Source organism: Colias croceus, chromosome 3 (genome assembly GCF_905220415.1).
Source record: "Colias croceus chromosome 3, ilColCroc2.1".
NCBI lineage: Eukaryota > Metazoa > Arthropoda > Insecta > Lepidoptera > Pieridae > Colias > Colias croceus.
In genome coordinates this window covers 11,841,959-11,864,629 of record NC_059539.1, presented here as the reverse complement: position 1 = coordinate 11,864,629, position 22,671 = coordinate 11,841,959, and the positions used below count along the sequence as shown (strand labels likewise).

The window sequence follows — 22,671 nt, the reverse complement described above, 5'->3', positions numbered from 1 at the left end:
ACGCCAGAACTATTTCTAAAAAGTATCAGGAACTCTAGAACTCAACTACACGCGATAAGAACTCACATTATTTTTTTGATCTGCTAAAAATGCTCTGCTACGGGAAGTTGGCAGATCATTTTTTCAAATGTCGTTTTTTCAGGTAAAAACGCCAGAACTATTTCTAAAAAGTATCAGGAACTCTAGAACTCAACTGCACGCGATAAGAACTCACATTATTTTTTTGATCCGCTAAAAATTATCTAGTAGATACGGGAAGTTGGCAGATCATTTTTTAAAATGTCATTTTTTCAGGTAAAAACGCCAGAACTATTTCTAAAAAGTATCAGGAACTCTAGAACTCAACTGCACGCGATAAGAACTCACATTATTTTTTTGATCCGCTAAAAATGCTCTGCTAAGTTATTTTTTCAAATGTCGTTTTTTAAGGTAAAAACGCCAGAACTATTTCTAAAAAGTATCAGGAACTCTAGAACTCAACTGCACGCGATAAGAACTCACATTATTTTTTTGATCTGCTAAAAATGCTCTGCTACGGGAAGTTGGCAGATCATTTTTTCAAATGTCGTTTTTTCAGGTAAAAACGCCAGAACTATTTCTAAAAAGTATCAGGAACTCTAGAACTCAACTGCACGCGATAAGAACTCACATTATTTTTTTGATCTGCTAAAAATGCTCTGCTACGGGAAGTTGGCAGATCATTTTTTCAAATGTCGTTTTTTAAGATAAAAATGCCAGAACTATTTCTAAAAAGTATCAGGAACTATAGAACTTAACTGCACGCGATGAGAACTCACATTATTTTTTTGATCTGCTAAAAATGATCTGCTACGGGAAGTTGGCAGATCATTTTTTCAAATGTCGTTTTTCAGGTAAAAACGCCAGAACTATTTCTAAAAAGTATCAGGAACTCTAGAACTCAACTGCACGCGATAAGAACTCACATTATTTTTTTGATCCGCTAAAAATTATCTAGTAGATACGGGAAGTTGGCAGATCATTTTTTAAAATGTCATTTTTTCAGGTAAAAACGCCAGAACTATTTCTAAAAAGTATCAGGAACTCTAGAACTCAACTGCACGCGATAAGAACTCACATTATTTTTTTGATCCGCTAAAAATGCTCTGCTAAGTTATTTTTTCAAATGTCGTTTTTCAGGTAAAAACGCCAGAACTATTTCTAAAAAGTATCAGGAACTCTAGAACTCAACTACACGCGATAAGAACTCACATTATTTTTTTGATCTGCTAAAAATGCTCTGCTACGGGAAGTTGGCAGATCATTTTTTCAAATGTCGTTTTTTCAGGTAAAAACGCCAGAACTATTTCTAAAAAGTATCAGGAACTCTAGAACTCAACTGCACGCGATAAGAACTCACATTATTTTTTTGATCTGCTAAAAATGCTCTGCTAAGTTATTTTTTCAATTGTCGTTTTTTCAGGTAAAAACGCCAGAACTATTTCTAAAAAGTATCAGGAACTCTAGAACTCAACTGCACGCGATAAGAACTCACATTATTTTTTTGATCTGCTAAAAATGCTCTGCTACGGGAAGTTGGCAGATCATTTTTTCAAATGTCGTTTTTTCAGGTAAAAACGCCAGAACTATTTCTAAAAAGTATCAGGAACTATAGAACTCAACTGCACGCGATAAGAACTCACATTATTTTTTTGATCTGCTAAAAATGCTCTGCTAAGTTCACGGACATGATTAGAATCTGCATTAGCTCCAAGTATATCACATATTTTAATTAATAAAATTGCTATAAGTCGCAAATTTTCCATGATCGAGTGTTATTGACCCTGGTGCTATATGTGAAGTCATTGACAACAATCCAGTTCTAGAGTTTTTATTATTTACACGTAGTTTTCTTATTATTCTCCAACTCTTGGGGATTTTATTAAAATTTAAATTTCTTTTTTTTGTTTGTATTTTGTTACGTGTTTAATTCAAGTAAAATATAGTTTGTAATTGTTTTGTATGTGTCAATGAAAAGACAGAATTACTGAACAGATTTTAATGAAATCTTAATTATTGTAACGTAGATAATATAAAATATTATTATTGTTATGCAACTAACCTAACCTATTACCACAGATTAGAGAATAGTTACTTCGTATTACCTAACTACATTGAGGCAAACATTTTATAAAACTAATATGCAATTAAAAACATAATTAAATATTATATTCTAATCCAAGAGATTCATCTGCATTTATTTCAAAGTAAAGAAAACAAAATAGTATATCGTAGTAATAACGTCGCCTCAATTGCACTATCATTGTACATTGCTGCCCCAGTACTGCATTTCGATAAACCACACGCTGGCAAAACCGCAATGTATACGAAAACAATCGTAAAACACACACAAGCTTGTACAATGGAGATTCAAAGGGTACGTCTAGACGCTTTTTTATAGACGCGTAAATTATTCCCCATATTGAAAATCTTAATTGGAAGTACTGGATACAAATAATTACTCATTTTTATTTCGGATGCTTTATGACCAATATTTTATTTTAATGCATATTTATTAACGTTTTGTGTTCTTGGAAAGGTTTCGTAATGAACGATTGGAGTAACTACTACACTACAATATAAAAGAGTTGTGTTCATATTATTGAAATTACAGATCACAGAAACTAAAAGTTGAAATGTTATTTTACAAATGTATTTTATTCATACTTTAGCGAACTCATTGTTCGCTATCGTTACTGAAAAATAATTACCTAATACCCATATTCGTGTTTATACGAAGTTCTTTAACGATAAATGAGATTTCTACTATATTGTCGTCACTGAAACGAATAGAAACTGTATTTAATAGAGCTTTTATCTCAACTCTCGTGAAATATTTTTCTCCTTTGAATAAGCAAAGCATAGTAGAACTAGGAATTTTGTACATTTACATGGCTTAATTATTTCTGTAATAAATCACACGCTATCGAAGTAATAGGTAATTTTTTTTTTTTTTTTTTTTTTTTTTTTATATCATCACCAACAAAAGAGCAAGCGAGTTACTTTTTGGAAGCTCGTCGCCGCCCATGAGCGTTCGCATTGTCGGGCACTTTGCGAACGATTTGTTGGCCTTTCAAGAATTTATACGCTTTCTTCTTGAAGGTGTCCATGTCGTATAAGTTAGGAAACACCGAGGCAGGGAGCTTGTTCCATAATAGCGTAGTTCTCGGCAAAAAGTGTCTCTTGAATCGCACAGTAGACGAGCGCCACGCATCCAGGTGGTGAGGATGGTATTTTAATTTGTGTCGCGCAGTGCGGTTGTGTTAATTTTGTTAATGTCAGTATTTTCAGTGTCGCATATAAATATACACCCTAGCTGCAGTATAATTAATAGAATTGAATAAACAACAAAACAATAAGCATTCGCAACACTTAGTTGATTAGCATTTATACACATTTATACACATCTAAACACATTTATACTCATTTATAACAGACTTCAAAGGGAACGGCTTAATGTTCCGCACGATGCACAGCGCATGCTAAAATAGATGTAGGATGTTTCATTACACGTCATGCTATTGTATCGTTTTATCTATACGTAATATTATAAAGCTGAAGTGTTTGTTTGTTTGAACTCGCTAATCTCAGGAACTATTGGTACGATTTGAAAAATTCTTTCGGTGTTAGATAGCGCATTTATCGAGGAAGGCTAAGGTTGTATATTATCATTATGCTAAGACTAACAGGAGCGGAGCCACGCGGGTGAAACCACGAAGCGCAGCTAGTATATTATGTGGACGCAGGAACAACTCGAGGATAAAGTGAAAGTTATATCTATGATAAAAGCGTAGTCTACGCTGGTTTATTTAGTCTTTAGTCTTTTTTTCACTGGTAGAGCAGAATACAAATATCGAGTTATTAAAAAACAAGCTGTGCCCCGCGCTTGTATCCGCATTACTCCGCTCTTGTTGGTCCTAACGTGATGATATATAGCCTATCACCTTCCTCGGTAAATAAGCTATCTAACACTGAAAGAATTTCTGAAATCGGACCGAGTAGTTCCTGAAATTAGCGCGTTCAAACACACAAACAAACAAACTCTTCAGTTTTGTAACATTAGATAGATAGTGTAAATTATGTACCCACTTAGTTTCATTAAAAACACGTAATTCACGGCATATCCTTAGCGTAAATTATTTTGTTGCGTAAAAAATAATTTATGAATATGCCCTATGTATGGCTCTATGCATCATTTTTGGATGGACTGGATCAACATACAATATGTGGCAATACTCTTTTGACTAACTCTTAAAATAAGTGAATTTGCCCTCGGCTAAGGGCTCATTTTTCAATCGTTGGTTAAAACTTATTCATCGAATAACGTATTTAACTACCTACCATTTCAAAAATGTATTCTAATTGTCCGTATTGTGCAGTTTACAGGTGACATTTTAAAATGTTCGTGTAATACTTTATTGGACGGATAAATTTTAACCAAGGATTGAAAAATCGGCCCAAAAATGTTCTAACTTTATACATTTAACAAAAACATATTATTTCAACATAACAAATAGATTCGATGTTATTTATTTGTATAGATAAGATGCTATTGCGTACAAAACAGCGTTATTTATTACACAAAACGCAAATAAAATGGTACCGTTATACACAACAATAACAGGTTTCTATAGTTACTTATAAAATAGGCGCAGATAGATAAATCTGTGGAAATAAAATACAAATAAATTCAACTGAGTGTCGCGTTACTTCGCCATGAATAATTCATAGATTGGAATCAATTCTCCGGCTATCGGACGACTTTCTGCAACCAATGTATGTGAAAAGCGTTATGTAATCGTTGTTTTGATACATTATAAAATTATTTTAAAAAAATGTTTAGTGTTTACTTGAATAAATGGTAAAATTATAGTCCAGTCAATTGCATTATGATATTATATTGTCATTTTTGCAGTATAACACTACTACCTACACACTAAAGCCAATGCAATTCGGGCGTAGACTCCAAGTCGCTAAAATTATTTGAATTACCTACAAATGGTATATTCAACAAACACACAAATTAACATGAATGGTGACATAAAATGTTCCTCAAAAACTAAAAAATAACTAATCTAAGTTCTTCATTTAAAGTGTTACGAGAAACACTCCTTTCTTAATTCCAATAATATCTTAATTTCAACAATTTGTATATAAATTATAACAATTAAATCGATAACTTTAAAGCGGTGGCTTCAAAAATGCCGCCGACGCAACTCGTATGACGGTACAATGGTACTAATAAAATAATTTAAAATTTTATCGCATCTTATAGAGTAAACGCCTCTCACTAAGGATTAGCCACGTCTCACTATATGGACTTATTCAGAATAAAGTAATAACATTCATTTATAAAATATAGTTTGTTAATAGGTGTAAATGATTAGCAGATGTTTTCTAGTATCACAGATAATAATTATAATACTTATTATATTTCGCATCTTCCTATTAATTATGGACTCTAGTCCAATCTATATAATAGGACTAGCGTACCGCCCGCGGCTTCGCCTACTTTGTCTAAAACCTAATAAATTATACTATACTAAAACCTTCCTCTTGAATCACTCTTTCTATTAAAAAAAATCAAAGCGTAGTTTTAAAGATTTAAGCATACAAATTTAAAATTGAATTGAAAGCGACTTTGTTTCAACCTATGTAGTGAAGATGCGAAATGAGTCTGTCAAGCACGTTATTTCATTTAATTAGGATGCTATGCATTTGGATAAAAACAAAACGTTGATAAGAAATATCAAATAGGAATAAAAACACACTCCTATCTGTTTATCTAAGTAATATAACATACCTGAACAAATGAAAAGATTCTGACGAATTTGGATACATTTAGATAAGCTTATTGTGAAGGACGTGATTTAGAATTGATTTAGAATTATTACTAAAAATTAAGAATTGCATAAAAAGAAATCTTCGTCAGTACCCACCTTTGTTTTTACCCATAAGAAATTTTTACGTAGGTATTTGTTCTGTAGATGGGTAAAACTATTTGACACAAAGCTGATAAGAACATTACACTTTTAAAGCGGAAAATTTCAACGTGTAACTTAAAGGAAAATAAAACGCAAATGTAGAGTCTTTAAAATAAACTTTTACTGATAAAATTATGTTGGGTTTTTATTTTTGGTAATGTGCTTTGCTGCAAAATAAGAATATGCTGAAGGTGGCTTTGAATATTGAATTATTAATATCTCTATAAGGATGGCTATACTCAAACTCAAACTCAAACATTCATTTATTCAATTAGACTACTATTTAGTAGCACTTTCGAATCGTCATTACATAAGTATTTTTAACATTTACCACCGATTCGGAAAGCAGTATCTATGGAGAAGAATCGGCAAGAAACTCCATAGTTGCTCTTTTAAAATCATGTCAATATTACATAATATGTAACTTATATCTAACTTATACATAATATATCATAATATGCCAAAGAGTTGGAGTTAGTTAAAATATAATTAATCTCAATGGAAACTAATCGACCGCATCGAGATAAGAGGTAAATTTTGAACAGAGAATTCCTTAGAAATAGTGTATATTATGTTATATATTACTTTATTAGTATGTATTACATAATATACACTATTTCTAAGGAATTCTCTGTTCAAATATATAAATGTTGCCCTAGTAAAATGTCCCTATAATTATTATCAAAATGAAATGCAGTTTTTGTACGAAGGTACATCACAAGAATATGGTATTGTATATTGTAGATAATTGGTAATCAAGTTGTTTAGTTTTCCAGAGTGTATCGAGAGGGTTTAATATATATTTTTGATTCATCATGTGCGATAACATTTTAAAGCTTTCCTATGTTAACGCTAAATACATAAGTTGAAAATTATCTTTCCTGGAACAATGTTTAATAACATGTGCCCACAATTTCCATCTCCAAACAAATGATGCAAACAAAATTACCTGGCTGCAAAATGGAAAGTGAATCAATCAACCATCCCGCACGTGTTGTCTCGCTGAAGGCTCGACGGGAAGTGACCCAGTTCAGTGGAGTGTGCCCTTGACAGTGACTTGCCTGCGCGCGCGCGGCCTTCGTGATGGTGTTGCTAGATTCGGCATTCCAGGGATTGGCTAGTTTTAGGGAAATTTTAATAAATACTAGGAAAATTTGATAGATTATTTCGTGGTTGTGTGGTGGAATATTTATAATAAAAAATAAATGCAGAGTCGGTGGCGCCAGGCTGTGATTGTGAGCAGGCAGCTGCGGTAGTTGAAAGAGAAGATTGTGTTTTTAGAACTCTTATGTAATGTTTGCAACTTTAAAGAATGATTGAGGAATTTGTTTAAAATGCATTTAAAATCATCATTAATAAGTCCTCTAAAAGTATTTCCCACGACAAATAAAGTACTGATCAATTATCCTTATTTCAAATGCTTTTAAAGTTTTTTTTCTCATAAATAAATGGATCCAACTACTTAAACGCTATTCTTTTGGAAGTACTGCCGTTATCTTTTTCGATATTGTGGACTATTAAGTATATTTGGCGCAAAAAAATTATTTTTTGTCGTGTTGGGTGTTACGTGGGTGATTAATGATGTTGAGGCATGACCATTTAGATTGTCATTTAATAATGGATGGATCACGCTGACATTTAATAAAAAATATTTAAACAAAAATACTTTAATTGTTATAACTAATCAATTTAAATGTTTTCAGGAGAAATTATTAATAAAAAAAATGTGTGCGTGTACTAATGTACACACGTAAGAAGTGAAACTTCTTTATGAGCTTATTTTTCAAAAAATAATTAATTACTATAATATGCAACTTTACAGAAATACGTCGAATCATGCGTGGTAGGGATAAGAAAAAGATGGCGCGTAACGGAAAAGTGTCACGCGTAACGAAAAAATGTTACACTAAATTTTTTTCCAACCCCGATAAAGAAGTTTCACTTCAATATAGATATTTCACATAGAAATTATTCGTGCTTGGAGGTGTTTTGAAGAGCCTAAGCGTTGCAACCGTGAGGTCCTGATTAAATTCCTGTTGATGTTGGTGTGAAAAAAATATAAATAAAAATAAAACAAAAACATAATATGGATCGCTGAATTGGATATAGCGTTATAAAAATAGATTCCTTCGAGATCGGGTTATTAAGAATGAAGAATTTAGGTAATTTTAAATAGTTAAAATCTGTAACCTACCACTAAATAATAAAAATACAAAATTTGTAATAGTAAATCCTCAGTAGTAAATTAAAACACTTGTAACACTATACCGCTACAATGTGGCAACACCAGCGGGGTCACCTTCCGGCGCGGGCGCAGGTTGCGAATTGTTATCATTATGACTGCGCCAGGTGCTCGTGCAATTTATAACGATTTTGTATAGGTTTAAGATAATTTGAACATTTATTTGGAAGAATTATTCTTGCTTGTTCATTATATTTAATAGACAATTTTTTTGCATGGTATTGGAACTAACTTCTATGCCTGTAAGAAAATCGATTAGTGTAATGTAAATTGCATCGGTAGAATATGTTATAATATTTTAAATTCTCCCTCGATATTAGGTTAAGAAGAGTCCTATATTTTCCAAGTTATCGTTTCTCTATAGCTACATACATATAATAATTTTTCAAAGGCTTTCCAAATAGATTGAGACAAGGAAAACAGAACTTAGGTACTTATTATGTTTAAAAAACAAAGAAAAGGTTTTACACATTAATACGTAGGTACCTACCTAATTCACATTACCACCCATCGTATAATAATAACACAATGACAGAAACTTTCAATGTATTTATCAAAACATAAGGCCGGTTGCAGAGCTTCCATCAGTGCGTACGTCAGTCGCGCTTGTCAATAAAATTGTCATATGTATGGAAATACGCGTGCGTATGGTCGGTCTAGCTATGAACGGTTCTATGAATTTCCATACATATGACAAGCGCGACTGACGTACGCACTGATGGTCGGTGAAGCTCTGCAACCGGCCTAAGTCGTTATATTATTCGAGTAGGTATTCCGTAAAGGTTTAAGGTAATGTAAGTAATTCACAATAAATGGGTACATGACGTGAATAAACGACGCTATAATATGTATCCCATTCGGATGCAAATACTACTTATTAATCATGTAATGTTTATATTATTATATTTCACATGTTTTATTTTGGTTTGCGACCGCCTGCGCAGACGCGTGAACGAGTTTCATAATGAAGCCTAGTTTCAGATTGTGGCTTCGAATGGATTTAAATTAATTTTATAGACACTGAAATCAACCTGCATTTTATTTTACATATTTTAGCCCAATTCGTTCAAGTGTTTGTCAAACAATAAACATACGAAATGATCGTACTTACCTACGCATTTATGATTCTAATTAGGCTACGTTTAAAAAATTAAAAACACTTAAAAATATAAGAGCTTAAATTAATAATTAAGGACACTGCTTTTTTCTTGTTTTATTACCTTTATTACAATAAAAATTCACTCTTGAAACGCAAAACCGAACTGGTTTAATGTCACTCGAATAAGCTCTCATAATCCTAACTACCATTTGTTTTTGCATAAAGACATCAAGGCGCCATCTTTGTTTCAAAACTAAAAAACTCGACTGGGCTTTAATAAGTTAATCAGCTAATGAAATATCACGCAGAGAATGATTTGTTTTTGGACAATTTTCATGGCTTTTATCCCCTTGTAATAAAGGTCAATATTGTTTGTCCATTGTTTGGAGGAAATAAATAATTTGAGTGGAAAGATGGCGCGATAAAGTGTACCTGAGATTTGAGTACGGGCTAGGGTTGGCACTTGGCCAGTTTTTAATAATAATCTTGCTATATTTGTCTTTATATAGAATGGAAGATAGATTGCTCGATAGTAGATTTTAAAGTGAATAAAATACGGAATTAATGTTTTGTGAACAAGACGAGGGATTATTTAAAATGGAGTTCCTATGCTTGACGTTTTAGCTAATGCAATGATATTAAAAAATTATTTTACACATTATATTAAAGTAAACATATTTTAATATGTGATTGTTTTAGAACTTCATAGTTAAATTTCCATGAACATGCCTCAAGACTCTATTAAGAGTAAAATTTTGTAATATTTTAATTATGTATTTTAATAATAAAAGCTTATAAGTTATAACTGACAACCCTAGAATGATAAATGCAAAAAAACGTAAGGGTCGCGGTATTAAAATTCTGTGCACTTGCCGTCACCCGACCCCACAAGAGTTGTTAATGTTTTCATTTACTATACCTACCTATATTGTTTCTACATTTTATAACGTTTTATGAATTGCAAACGAGCTTAATTTTTCGTATGAATTTTCCTCAAATGTTTTTGGGTATTAAAATATAATGTAAGTAAGTCGCTTTATCTTTATCTGGTTTAAAAAATCAGTAGAATAAAATATGTTTATTGAATTAAAACTCTTAAAAGTATCAAATACAAGGTACGACTTACGGCTATGTTAGTCAGATAGACAGACGGGCTAGTTTTGAGCATGATTACATGGTAAATAATAGATGAATACCGCCCTAAGTACAATTACTTTGCAATCAAAAGTCTGCACTGGAAAGAGGTTTAGAGGGTAGAGTTTTCGAAGTATGTATACAATACATTATACTTACATACAATGTTTTTATCATTTCAAAGTGACACTTAGGCATCTTAGGCTCTAAGAAGATTGTAAAATAAGTAATGCCGATTTTCAGCGGCAAATTACGTCTTAATAATCCTAGCTCAGATCACTAAAAACTTCGAAATTTACGCAATCGAAATGTTCTATGTTAAATGCAGATCGCCTCTGCAACACTAACAAGACCTGTATGATGAGCTAGTTACATAAACAATTATGTAACAACACACAGAATTACATCCTTCGCGAATTTCTCACGTCTTTTCATAAATTACTGACGTCTATTGGCCTGGAGATGTGGTTGATGGAATGTAGACTTTAAATGGAGCGGATAAGATCGTTTTTAGATTGTGATGTGTCTTGCACCTGACTGCCTTACCCCCGCACGAGGTCTCCACAAAAAATAATATCATATCTCGTAACTGAATCTATCTTTTGTTACGGTAGAGACGGGATGAGGTGATATTGGATGTGGCATTTTTATTGATATAATAATATGCGTATTACATTTTTGTTGCGGTTTGATAACGATTGCACTATATTTTAAAAGCTTTTATTAATTTCAGTGAATTGCAGCTATAAATAAGAAGTTACAAAGAATAATAAGTAGTAGGTAAAATCAACAATATACGATTTTTATAATTTTTTTATCGATTCTAATTTTAAACATTTTATGGCTTACGTGGTTGTAAGCACATAAACTATTAGAAGAGAAATGACAACATCTTCGATTACGAATTTACGACTTCCTTAATCAGAAATAAACGAAAAGTCTGTACCAAAGCAAACATAAATATTGCAAAATAATGCCGCATCAAATGTTTCCCACATCCGCACTTATCTCGATGCACTTTCGTTTTTATGCACCTGAGTCAGACCCGACCGCAACCTACGATCCTTTTATACAAATTCAATTTATCCTCCGGTCACTGTGCATTGTGTACACACGTAAAAAACACAAAAACGACGACTTTGAAGTCACGTTTGTTAATGCGCTTATCGTTTTATTGTGCATTATGCCGAGTAAAAAAAATGCGCGATTGGATGTGGCATGTGGGAAAATATTCGGTGACAATTCTTGGCTGTATTTGCGAAACAACTGATGCTAATGGCACTGAATTGTTTATAGTGATTACAAAAAAAAAAAGTTAACAAATTATATCCACAATAAAATTAATTCGGAAAAACCGACGTCAATTAATAACAATTCGATTAAATAAACTAGGCAAAGGTCCATAAATTGGACAGGTTTCAGAGAAAGTACGGAACCGTGCGCGTCTAATCGCGTGTAAATATAGAAGTCGTTATGCAAATGTCGGGTGAATTATTTGTGTGGAACGCCTTATCTCAGCTTACGTGTTGAGATAGACTATATATGATGCTGTTGGGATTTAAGGATGGTTTACATTATATAACCCTAGAACACTAACCTTATTTTTCGACGTTTAATACTAACCTTCGTCGTTTCGACTACGCTGTTTGTTGGAGGGGATTTAGGGGTTTAATTAAAAATATATATTTGTAGTTATGTTTTTATTTTAAGGACAATGTATTAATCTACATATAAAAATATTAAAATATGTATTTTAACATAGTTTTAATTCAAACAGACATCAAAATAAGATCACAGTTTACACGCTTTATGAACATTCTTAAAATTTTTGAAAAATTCCGTACATATAATATATGCCTCTAAATTGCTCGAAATAAACTATTAATTACAAAAATAATATCTGAAAAATTAATTAAAAATATAATTTTGATAATAGCTTTGGATCTAAAACATTTGTGACACACATCAAGTTTGTGTTCCCCTCACAACGATTTTTTGCACTTAGTGCACCTGTTTTTAGTCTACCTTTGCTTTACGAAGGGGCATATAGCGTATATGTTTCTTTTATTTTGCTACAGAGAGACATTAGCAGTATTATTTTGCTCAGTCTTATTTATAATTTTCACATTATTTCTTCCTAGCATGTTCAAAATTTATGTGATTGAGTCCCGCAAAGTATCAGTAATGTCATCAGTAATTATACCTGAAAAACATTGAAGAGGATCTAAAATATCTTGAAAAAAGCGTACAGGCCCACGTGCTATGTACCTATGTTCTTTCAAGGTCTTCTGCTTTGTGACCTTGACTGTTGTGATGACCATATGTGTTTGTCTTTCCCAAGAAGAATGGTACGCGATGGTCTTATAATCAAATCGCTAGGGTCAGCTGAAGCGCGAGGTGTCTCGTCTTCAATGGAACGTGAAGAGATGTAGTACTACTTGCCTCATAATCTTGATCCGGAAATTGCTCTTTATTCACAATAGAAACTTCATCATCACCCTCCGTTTCATGCCTCTTCAGCCTCAATTTGGTCTTCAGGCTCTCTCGCAAATGAGTTTTCCTCATCGCTTTCAACTTCTAATAATAACATATGAATCGTATCTAAAAAATAAAATAATAGACACCATTAGAAAAGATAAAATAACGTAATTTTAACTTAACTAAATAGTATGAAAAGTTACGTTAATACTAACCTTCGTCGATGCGACGAGCCATGGTTGCTGGAACAGCGCGTGTGGACCTTCCACGCAAAAAACACTACCGTACATCGCAATCGCAACGGGTTGGCTGAGATTAGCTGAAGTTAGAAAACCATACGGTCGCGCGCGTAAAACTTATAGCGATTTTTTTGGTGACACGTCGTCGAATCGACGAAGGTTAGTAATCTAGGGATAACTAAACATGTAATTCTTAGGAGTAAATCCTGTTAATGACTTGAAAACTGTACGTTGAATACTTTTTAAAAGAATACTTTAATACTTGGGGCTCTATCACACATACAGGGGGGTTAGACAAGTGGCTTTCGTTTAGCGTACTGCGTAACGTTTGATAGAATAGAAATAGTAAAATAGTACAGATAAACTTATCTACAGCTTACGTCAATCTCATACATTCATAATCTATTCTATCAAACGTTACGCTAATAGAAAGCCACTTGTCTAGGGGTCTGTAATACTATACCTAATCTCTATCGATACCAAAGCCAAAAATATAGTTTGTAGAATATTTGTCTGTATGTAAGTATGTCTGGGCTAAGTTCAAAAAGTAATGCATGGATTTACTTCAAATTTTGAATGAATATTACTAATAGGACGGGTCACACAGCTTTTCGGCTTCGCAACACCCAGCCGAAGCCCATTCAGCGCAATATGACTCTGCCAGTGCCGTGAATTGTGTATAGTGTAGTGCTTAATAGTTTTAGTTATAAAATATTATATGTATGTTAGTCTGTAAGGTATTTATTCTATGGGTCTGTACAATTTATTGTCTGTTACCTGAAATAAATGTTATAAATAAATAAATAGCCCATCATCACGTTAAAACCAATAGGAGCGGAGCAATGCAAGTAAAACCGTAGGGCACAGCATTAATGCCTCTGCAATCAAAACATTATAGTAATGGAAGACATCATAAAACTATCGCATACCGTTTTTTAATTTAAATGAAAAACCAATTACGATTCTTACGGGTCACATACTCTCTGATTAATCATTTACTAGTAAAAAGATAAGTTAAGGTCCATTAACATGCGAAATGACGCTCAATAAATTCCACGGATATCATAAAGGTAGAAATTTTACTAGTTTTGGACACTTTCTTTGGAATGTGATGTAAATCGGTACTATTAATCGTTTAGTTTTATGTCTCAGTTGAAGCAGGTTACGAGGGGGCTCAGTAGCTTGGAGTGCCCTCGTGTACTCTGAGTGAAGCTAATTGGACGCGGAGGGGCTGAAAGGACGGTCTGTCGTCTGACGACACGATTGGTTCGACGGCCAGGGATCCATATAGCTGGCTGGCTGGCTTGAAGGCCGGCTGGCCGGGCTGGCTGGAACCGGCTGGTCACACCGGCTGCCTCGCTGGCTGGCTAGGGGGCCGGCTGGCAGGCTGGCTGAAACCGGCTGCTCCACCGGTTGGCTGGCTGGCTGCTTTGGACGGCGGCTGGCTGGCATGCTGGCACCGGCTGGTTGTCCGGCTGGCTGGCTGGCTGGATGGCTGGCTAGCTGGCTAGGATCCTCCGGGGGGCCAGGATTGGCTCAGGTGCCGTTGTGGTACGGCGAGGGATGGCGGCTAGTGGTCGCGGCCTGGTAATTTGGCTGGGCAAAACGGGGTTGGAAGGTCGATCGGGGCTCGTTTGGGTCTCGTTCCGACCGACTGGCAGGGGGCTGCGCTTTGCGGCGATGGATGGCGGCCAGAGGCCGCGCGCGTTGTTTTTTGTTGGTAGTCTAACTACCAACAAAACAGGGGGCGGGATCCCGACGCGTCACTTTTGTGACACGCGGTGACTCCTGAAGGTGGGTGTAGGGCGGCGGCTGTCCTGAGACAGCCGTCTGCCAACTCGTAATCCGGTCCGTGGGGCCGGACCGAGGGCCGCCACCTCTGGTGTGAGGTGGGGGCTGCGAGGGAAACCTCTATAAAAGTGCGCCGGAGGGTCGTTTGACGCGTGACTCACGTTTCGGAGGGCCTTTCGGCGCGCGTCCTTCGGCCGGTCAGTGCTGGGGTCGAGGGTTTGGGGAACGCCGATGATGGAACGGGGAACAATCCATCATCGGCGAGTGGGTGGCATGAGCTCGTGTACGGCTTGCGCCACCCCGGGGTGGGCATTTGGTGGAGGGCCTGGAAACGGGCAAGTGGCGGAGAGCCTGGAAACGGGCAACTGCTGGGCGGGACATGCGGAAGATTGCGAATGTGTACCCGCATCCCGTCTAAAGCAGCGCGTTGGTACACGGTGGGGTTTTGGTCGGTAGGAATCCGACATAACCCACGGCTCCTTCCCCGGGAGCCGTGGGTATCTTAGGCAAGATTTCCCCACTTGAAAAAAAAAAAAAAAAAAAAGGTTACGATGTATCTTGCGTGGCAAATATATCTATAGTTTAATTTTAGATCATGTTATCTATGATTTTTTGAGATTGGATAGATGATACTTTATTGCACCAAAAATTTGCATAAATATATAAGAAGACATTAGCGGAGCGGCGGATTAATTAATTTGTTTTTGGATGTTTTAATTAATATAATTAGAAATATTGCAGTATCCATAATATTTACAAGAGTCTTGAAGTTGACTGAAAACTGGGCAAACTTTATGAATTGCTACAAAACCAACTTAATCCAAAATCTTTATATTCATCGATATTTTAATTTACGATGAACAATATCCAACTCTACTAGAGTTTGGCTAACGAAAGATGAGACTGGCTTTTTATTTCGAAAATTTATATGGCAACACTTATAATTACGTAATTGTCAATAAAACCTGAGTTGTTGATATGTCAAAGTGAAAATTATTTCCGCGATTTTAGTGTTTTCTAATTGAAAACGAGACGAAAACATTGAAAAGCGACTTAAAAAAGGTTCTTTATACTATGATTAGTAAATTTGAAAAGAAACAAGTTGAAAGAGATGTAGTTTACAAGGAAAAACAAGAGTGTTTGTCGTGAAATATCTCAATGCGTTGTTAAGTGTGACTTTGATATTTTGATACTATTCATTTTGAAATATTTATTATTTTGCAGGTAATATGGATGATACCAATAGTCCAGTTATAAACTATTCAAGCAACAATAAAAAAAAATTGAATGATCTGTTTCGTTCAAAATGTTTAAAGACACAAAATCAGTATCTTGACGAGATTTCTTCTATGACCGGACCATGTTTATCGTGTTGAAGATAGTATAAAAAACGAGATGGAATAACTGCAGAAATGGAAGAGTTCATAATAAGAGTCAGAGATAATGATAGTAATTCTTACTATTCACTCGCGGTTGAATTATTAGATTTAACATGATTATATTGATTAAACAAACTTTAATTGTATTTTTATTGTGTTTTTTCTTGCTTTCATTCGGTATTCTTTTTTGTCTATCTGTATTACTTAACTGTAATAAATTACTTAAAACAATATTATAAAGATGAAGAGTTTGTTTTTTTTTTTTGCTCGTAAGAGAAAATAATAAATAAAAGTATTAAAACTATATTTCCAACTATAACCTAAGTTGCCATATGTTGATTTTTTGAATTTGCCGCCTTTTCCCAGTCTCATCTTTCGTTAGCCAGACAATAATTATCGCTTGCCCAATCTTCGCCTACAAACTTAACGCAACCTCTTCACAATGGGCAGCATTGGGCGAGTACAGACAATCACTGTAGCGTAGAGTGCCTAGATGTCTATCATCGGTCATCACTGTAGAATATAGATGTTTATTCATAACCGCCGCAATGTCAAACATTGACGATCGTTGGGCCAACGCTGCCCATTGTGAAGAGGGCCTATAAAAACAATAAAACACACGAATATAGGTAGCTACGTATGTACAGATTTCACACGTTCACATAATGACTAATGTATGCGAACATTAACACACATAGTTCAAGTAGAGATGATACCAGTATGTCGCGCTATAAATTTCGGTTATTCAAATCTGATACCTATCCGTACCGTAACTAATCACGACTGGTTTGAGTAGTGGTGTGCGGGTGTCGATAGTTTTGTAATTAAACAGAAATAATGGACGTGTTTCGATAAAGGTGTTTTATAATGATGATAGTTTTCAATTTTTGAAATAGTAGTGTAGTCATTTGCTTTGGGACTATTTGGCACTTTGAAATGATTACGACTCACATCTAAAGATTGACGAATTTCTTAAGTATGTTCAAATAATACGAATAAATAAGATGCTGCTGTGTGTAAGTCTATATTATGATTGGAAATATATTTCTATCGGCTCTACCAATATATAAGCCCTTTTAAATTAGTTTCAAGGAATTTAATAAATATCATTTTCTTCATACTAGTATAAAATAATTGCCTAAACCTATAGCTTCATAAACTTAAAAAAAATAAACCCGCACTACATATTTATAATAATATAATATAAATAATTATAATGTTTATCGACATAAGCACAACACTACTAGCAAACAAATATGGTTTTATTGGATATCTAGCCAATAATGTGTAATGAATCTCGTAAGTACCAATGGAATGAGATAACCAATTCGCCTAAGTGTGGGTATGGTCCGCTTTTTATTTTATATTATACCGGTTTTATTCCGTGTCACCGCACTCTCATCCGATTGTCACTACTGAGACTATACTTGTTTATGGAAATTCGAACAATATCGTTTAAATTTAGAACGCCCGCGTGGATTCGAATTAAACAGTTCCGTCAAAATTCGACGAATTATCGAAATTGTTTTTGGTCATTACATCACTATTTTGTATATTTGCGATATTAATATTATGCAAATGTTGGTCATAACATTTTGGTAATTTATTTTAATGTGAAATGTTTTTTAATTTTTTTTTTTAATTAAGTTAATTAGCTGTTTGTACAATTAATTTGGTCTTCTATCACTGAGGTTTATCTTAATATGTAAAGTCTATTAAAATGCTCCTTATAAGGCGTTGGATAATCTTGCTTCATTTGTTTTGAAAATAATTGTCGACTTGAGATCCTTGTATTTTTTAATTGCGTGGTTCAATTTAGAGTTTTGTTTCTAATTTTTATCTTTTATTTCTTATTCTTCGAGTGATGATAAACTAGGCTATATCTTACTCATCAAGGGTTTATTTACAAGTGAAGTCCCATGTCCCCTTGTGGGGAAGGGGTGCATTATACATCTGTTTCACTGATCGATTTTTTTTAGGGACAAATAGGTGATCAGCCTTCTATGTCCTGCCAGACCGAGACATTTGTTTTTTCTTCGTCTCCACCGGGAATCGAACCCAGGACCCCTCGGTGCTACGCTTATGGGTCAACCACTGTACCAAGGAGGCGGTCAGGGGTCAGGGGTCAAGGGTTTATTTACCATGTCATAAATAATACGTGCAATTTATTTATATCTAGACTTCATATTCTATCTGTACTCGTTAAAGGGATAAAGACATACATACATAGGTTCTTTTACAGATGTCTTTAATATAATTGCATTGACAATTTTAAAAATAATAGAAGTAAGTACCTTAAATTACCAGTTACAAAAAAATATAAGTAGTAATAAAAAAACGTATCGACGTACTTATAAAAACTTGAATATAACTTGTATCATATATTACCTATTTTGTGTACGTGATCGCTAATTAGTTATTAGGAAATCATTGTAATCCCAATAAATTACAATTAAAAAAAACATTGACGTTTATGATCTGTGGACTGGTAGATCACTCATAGATCTTCACTAGCTTTATATTTGGCCGTGATTGCCGCGCCCACGCTACGTACTCTACCGGAAATATATTTTAAACATATATAATTCGTAAATCAGTCTGTCTGTACGTTATGTTATGTCGTTAATCTGTCTTTTTTGTATGTTTGATGGTACTGGTCGCAGGTCCGCACATAAATATAATATTTATTTATAATCTTTATTGCATACAAAAACAGGATATTTGATGCAAAGGGCGGCTTTAATGCTCAAAGCAATTTCTCTCAAGCAACCCGAGTACCCAATGTAGTATTGAAAAGTATTAGGAAAGTATTTGGGAAGAAAATATACTAAAGTGTAGGTATCTGTTATAATAGGATGAAATTAAATCTATTCAGTCTCTACATAGAAAAAAAATAGTCAGATATTATTGGAATTTAATTAATGATGATATTTGATAGGATTGATATATATATATCAATTATATTTTATATTTAAATCCTAATTATGTTCAAATGCTACAATAAATTGCATTACATCAATATTATATATAGATACATGGAAATATATTTCTTGCAATATAATATACTATATAGTTTATATACTATAATAGTTGCTTTTTATTATGGTCGTATTGCTCAATTACTTTTATGTACTTACCATAATTTTATATATAAGAAAGATATAATCCCAATTTTTCCCAGTTAAATCAGTAATCGAACCTGTGCTCTATACATTATAAATTAAATATTTTTTTTTGTTCATTTGAAAAAGGTCTCGAGTCTATAGTTTCAGTGATTGAGCAATAAGACCCTTAGGGAGTGTGACACAGCTTTACGTAGTTGCTAGATACATAGCTATAAGGTAAGCGATTTAATGGCGAGTGTAGCAGCGGTACATCTTCAAAATATTCTATAATTACAATATAGGTACTTGATCTTTGATATAGTTCCATTTGTAAAAACTGCTATTCTTTTTCAAAATTACAGTATTTTTTCCACAACAAAGTAAATTTCAAGCATCTTTTCACAAAAATCTTTTCAGTTTATTATGATAAATATAAGTGCTAAAGTTAGTCTGAGCATAACTTAAAGATCACAATTATTAATCAGTCGGAAATATTCGAAGTAATTGTGTCATAAACAGAAATACTACCTAGCAAGATGTAAACGATTTTTTTAAATAACTGTATACTTAGTTAAACAGTGTAATTACTTAATCATTAAAATATACAGTTAAATATGGTCACAACTAGGCACCCGCTGCTACGATCGTTAGCTTCATCACCTAGCCGTAGTATCCCCCAGGGTGGTGAGAGGCGCGGGCGCGGCAAGCGGCCCTCCGGCAGCTCGGCGTCCTCCCTCGGCCGCGGGGCCCTCTCCGACCCGGATCTGCAGAGCCGTCTCCAGCCGAACCTCACGGCCTTCTGGGTTCGTACTGTTTTACACAACCCGCGCCAATATTGGAACGAATTGGTTTACGCTACACCGTGGAACGAATTGAGCATGGTTTACACTACGCCGTGGAACGAATAAAGCATGGTTTACGCTACACCGTGTCGCGTACGGGCTCTATCAAAGATTATTTTATGAAGTGATACATGCCTGACCGTGGCCCGGCTGTACACGGACGGGGCATGGCGTTGAAATTTGTATGGATTTTGTTTCATTTGTTTCCCGGTTTCGGCACGGTTCGTTCCCGGCACGGTGTGGCGTGAATCGTGCTTTAACAAAATATTCGATCATTTATTGGCGCGGTGAGATGGAAGACTTTTGATGTTGTTTTCTTCCATCAGTTTTTTTAGTTTGTTGCACATAGTCACACTCCCTTTGTATTTAATGTGTAGGATAAGAGAAGTAGCTTTGGTATTTTAGTAGTGTTGAATAAAATATCACCATTATAAAATCAGATAATTATTAACTTCAATTCTTAGATGTTTGAAAACTATGTGAGAAAAATAAGAATCTGAAAATAAGGAAGAAGAAAATATGAACAACATCAAGTCACTTTAGTACACAAGTCGTACAAGTCACTTTTTTAGGCAATTTGTTTAAATTATGCAGTTTGTTTATTTAAATGTATAGAGGTTAGTAATTTTATGAATTAATAACAAGTTATATCTAATATTCCCATAGGTATGCATGCATTGAACCTTTTTAATTGCACTGCACATTTTTTTTAAAAGCATGAAGTATATTTTACAGTAAGTAGGTATAGGGTATATGCAAATATACAATTGTACAGAAAATACGTCAGTAGTATAATATTGATATAAGCCTTTTTATATATGTAATGAAACTATAATAAAACTTTTTTAAATATGGGTTCATTCATCCCAACTCTATGCAAGCGGGGAAAAGATAATGAAGCGCGCACATTCTTTGAATCTATAAACATTAAAATTAAGTAAATATGTCATTTAATATTATTTTTTTGATGTAGAGGAAATAGTAATGATCGGACGTTATAGATTTTTCTTTTCTTGATTGCATATAAACAATCTATGTACCTACTTATAAATTAGGTATAAAATCAACAATAATAATTAAAGCATTCGCCTTTTTTTAATCAATCCATTCAAACTCAAAACTCAAACTCAAACTCAAACATTTATTTATTCAATTAGACTTCTTCGAGAAGCACTTTTGAAACGTCAATACATATTTTTATCATTTACCACCGATTCGGAAAGCAGTATCTATGGAGAAGAATCGGCAAGAAACTCCATAGTTGCTCTTTTAAATCATTTCAGTATTACAATTTAATTTTACAAAATATGTAAGTAACCGTACGTATATATTATCATAATATGCCAAAGAACTGTCCTGCGGTTCTCACGCGACAACCCTCCATGGGTTTTTATCTTCCATATATTCCTTAATGCTGTAATAGGCTCTCTGAACTAAGACGTTTTTTACATAATTCTTAAATTTAGCACTACTAAACTCTTTAATACTATGAGGAATTTTGTTGTAAAAAAGTATACCTTGACCCATAAATGAATTTTTAACTTTAGCTAACCGGTAAAATGGCATTTCAATTTTATTTCTGTTCCTTGTGCCATAACAGTGTCTATCTCCTACTCTTGTGTGTAAGTCTGCGTTTTTGTGTACATATAAAATATTATTAAATATATACTGTGATGGTACAGTGAGGATACCAGTATTCTTAAAGAGATCTCTTAGTGAGTCCCTAGCACGTAAATTATATATAGAGCGTATGGCTCTTTTCTGTAATATAAATATAGTTTCAATATCTGCAGCCCTGCCCCATAGAAGAATTCCATAGGACATAATGCTATGAAAGTAGCTAAAATAAACCAATCTAGCCGTGTCTACATCGGTGAGATGCCTTATTCTTCGAACTGCATATGCAGCTGAACTAAGCTTAGCAGCGGTGGCGGCAACATGGGCCCCCCATTGTAACTTCTCATCTAGTGTCAATCCAAGAAAAACAGTAGAATCCACAGGGTATAATACCTCCCCGTTTAAAATAATATCCCTTTTTACCTTTTTTACATTTGGAAGGATAAATTCTACACAATTTGTTTTTTTTGCATTTAATAATAAATTATTAGCAGTGAACCAATTGGATATGCGTAAAAGAGCAGAGTTTACTTCGTCAACGTTTGAGTCATGTCTATCCACATTAAATATTAATGAGGTATCATCTGCAAACAGTACTATTTCACACATATCCTGCAAATAATAAGGTAGGTCATTAATATATACTAAGAACAAAAACGGTCCTAAGATAGATCCCTGCGGAACACCTATGTTAATCGGCGCACCGTGAGATTTCTCTCCATTAACAACAACGGTTTGTACCCT

The 22,671-nt window shown here is 34.2% G+C and overlaps 2 protein-coding genes across 9 annotated transcripts in view; both read left to right on the top strand.

Annotated features, from left to right (window-relative positions):
• The window catches only part of LOC123706345 (long-chain-fatty-acid--CoA ligase 4), a 562,712-nt gene that overhangs the window by 216,109 nt on the left and 323,932 nt on the right, over positions 1 to 22,671 (top strand). The window lies entirely within an intron of this gene.
• Positions 1 to 22,671, top strand: part of LOC123706350 (voltage-dependent L-type calcium channel subunit beta-2) — a 155,557-nt gene that overhangs the window by 11,480 nt on the left and 121,406 nt on the right. The window contains exon 1 of one of the 3 annotated variants that reach the window (XM_045655593.1): positions 20,166 to 20,271. The exons of the other annotated variants lie outside the window; for them this stretch is intronic. The gene's annotated coding sequence lies outside the window, so the exon portion shown is untranslated. Of the gene's footprint in view, positions 1 to 20,165; positions 20,272 to 22,671 lie in introns of those variants that run through there. 3 annotated transcript variants of the gene reach the window in all.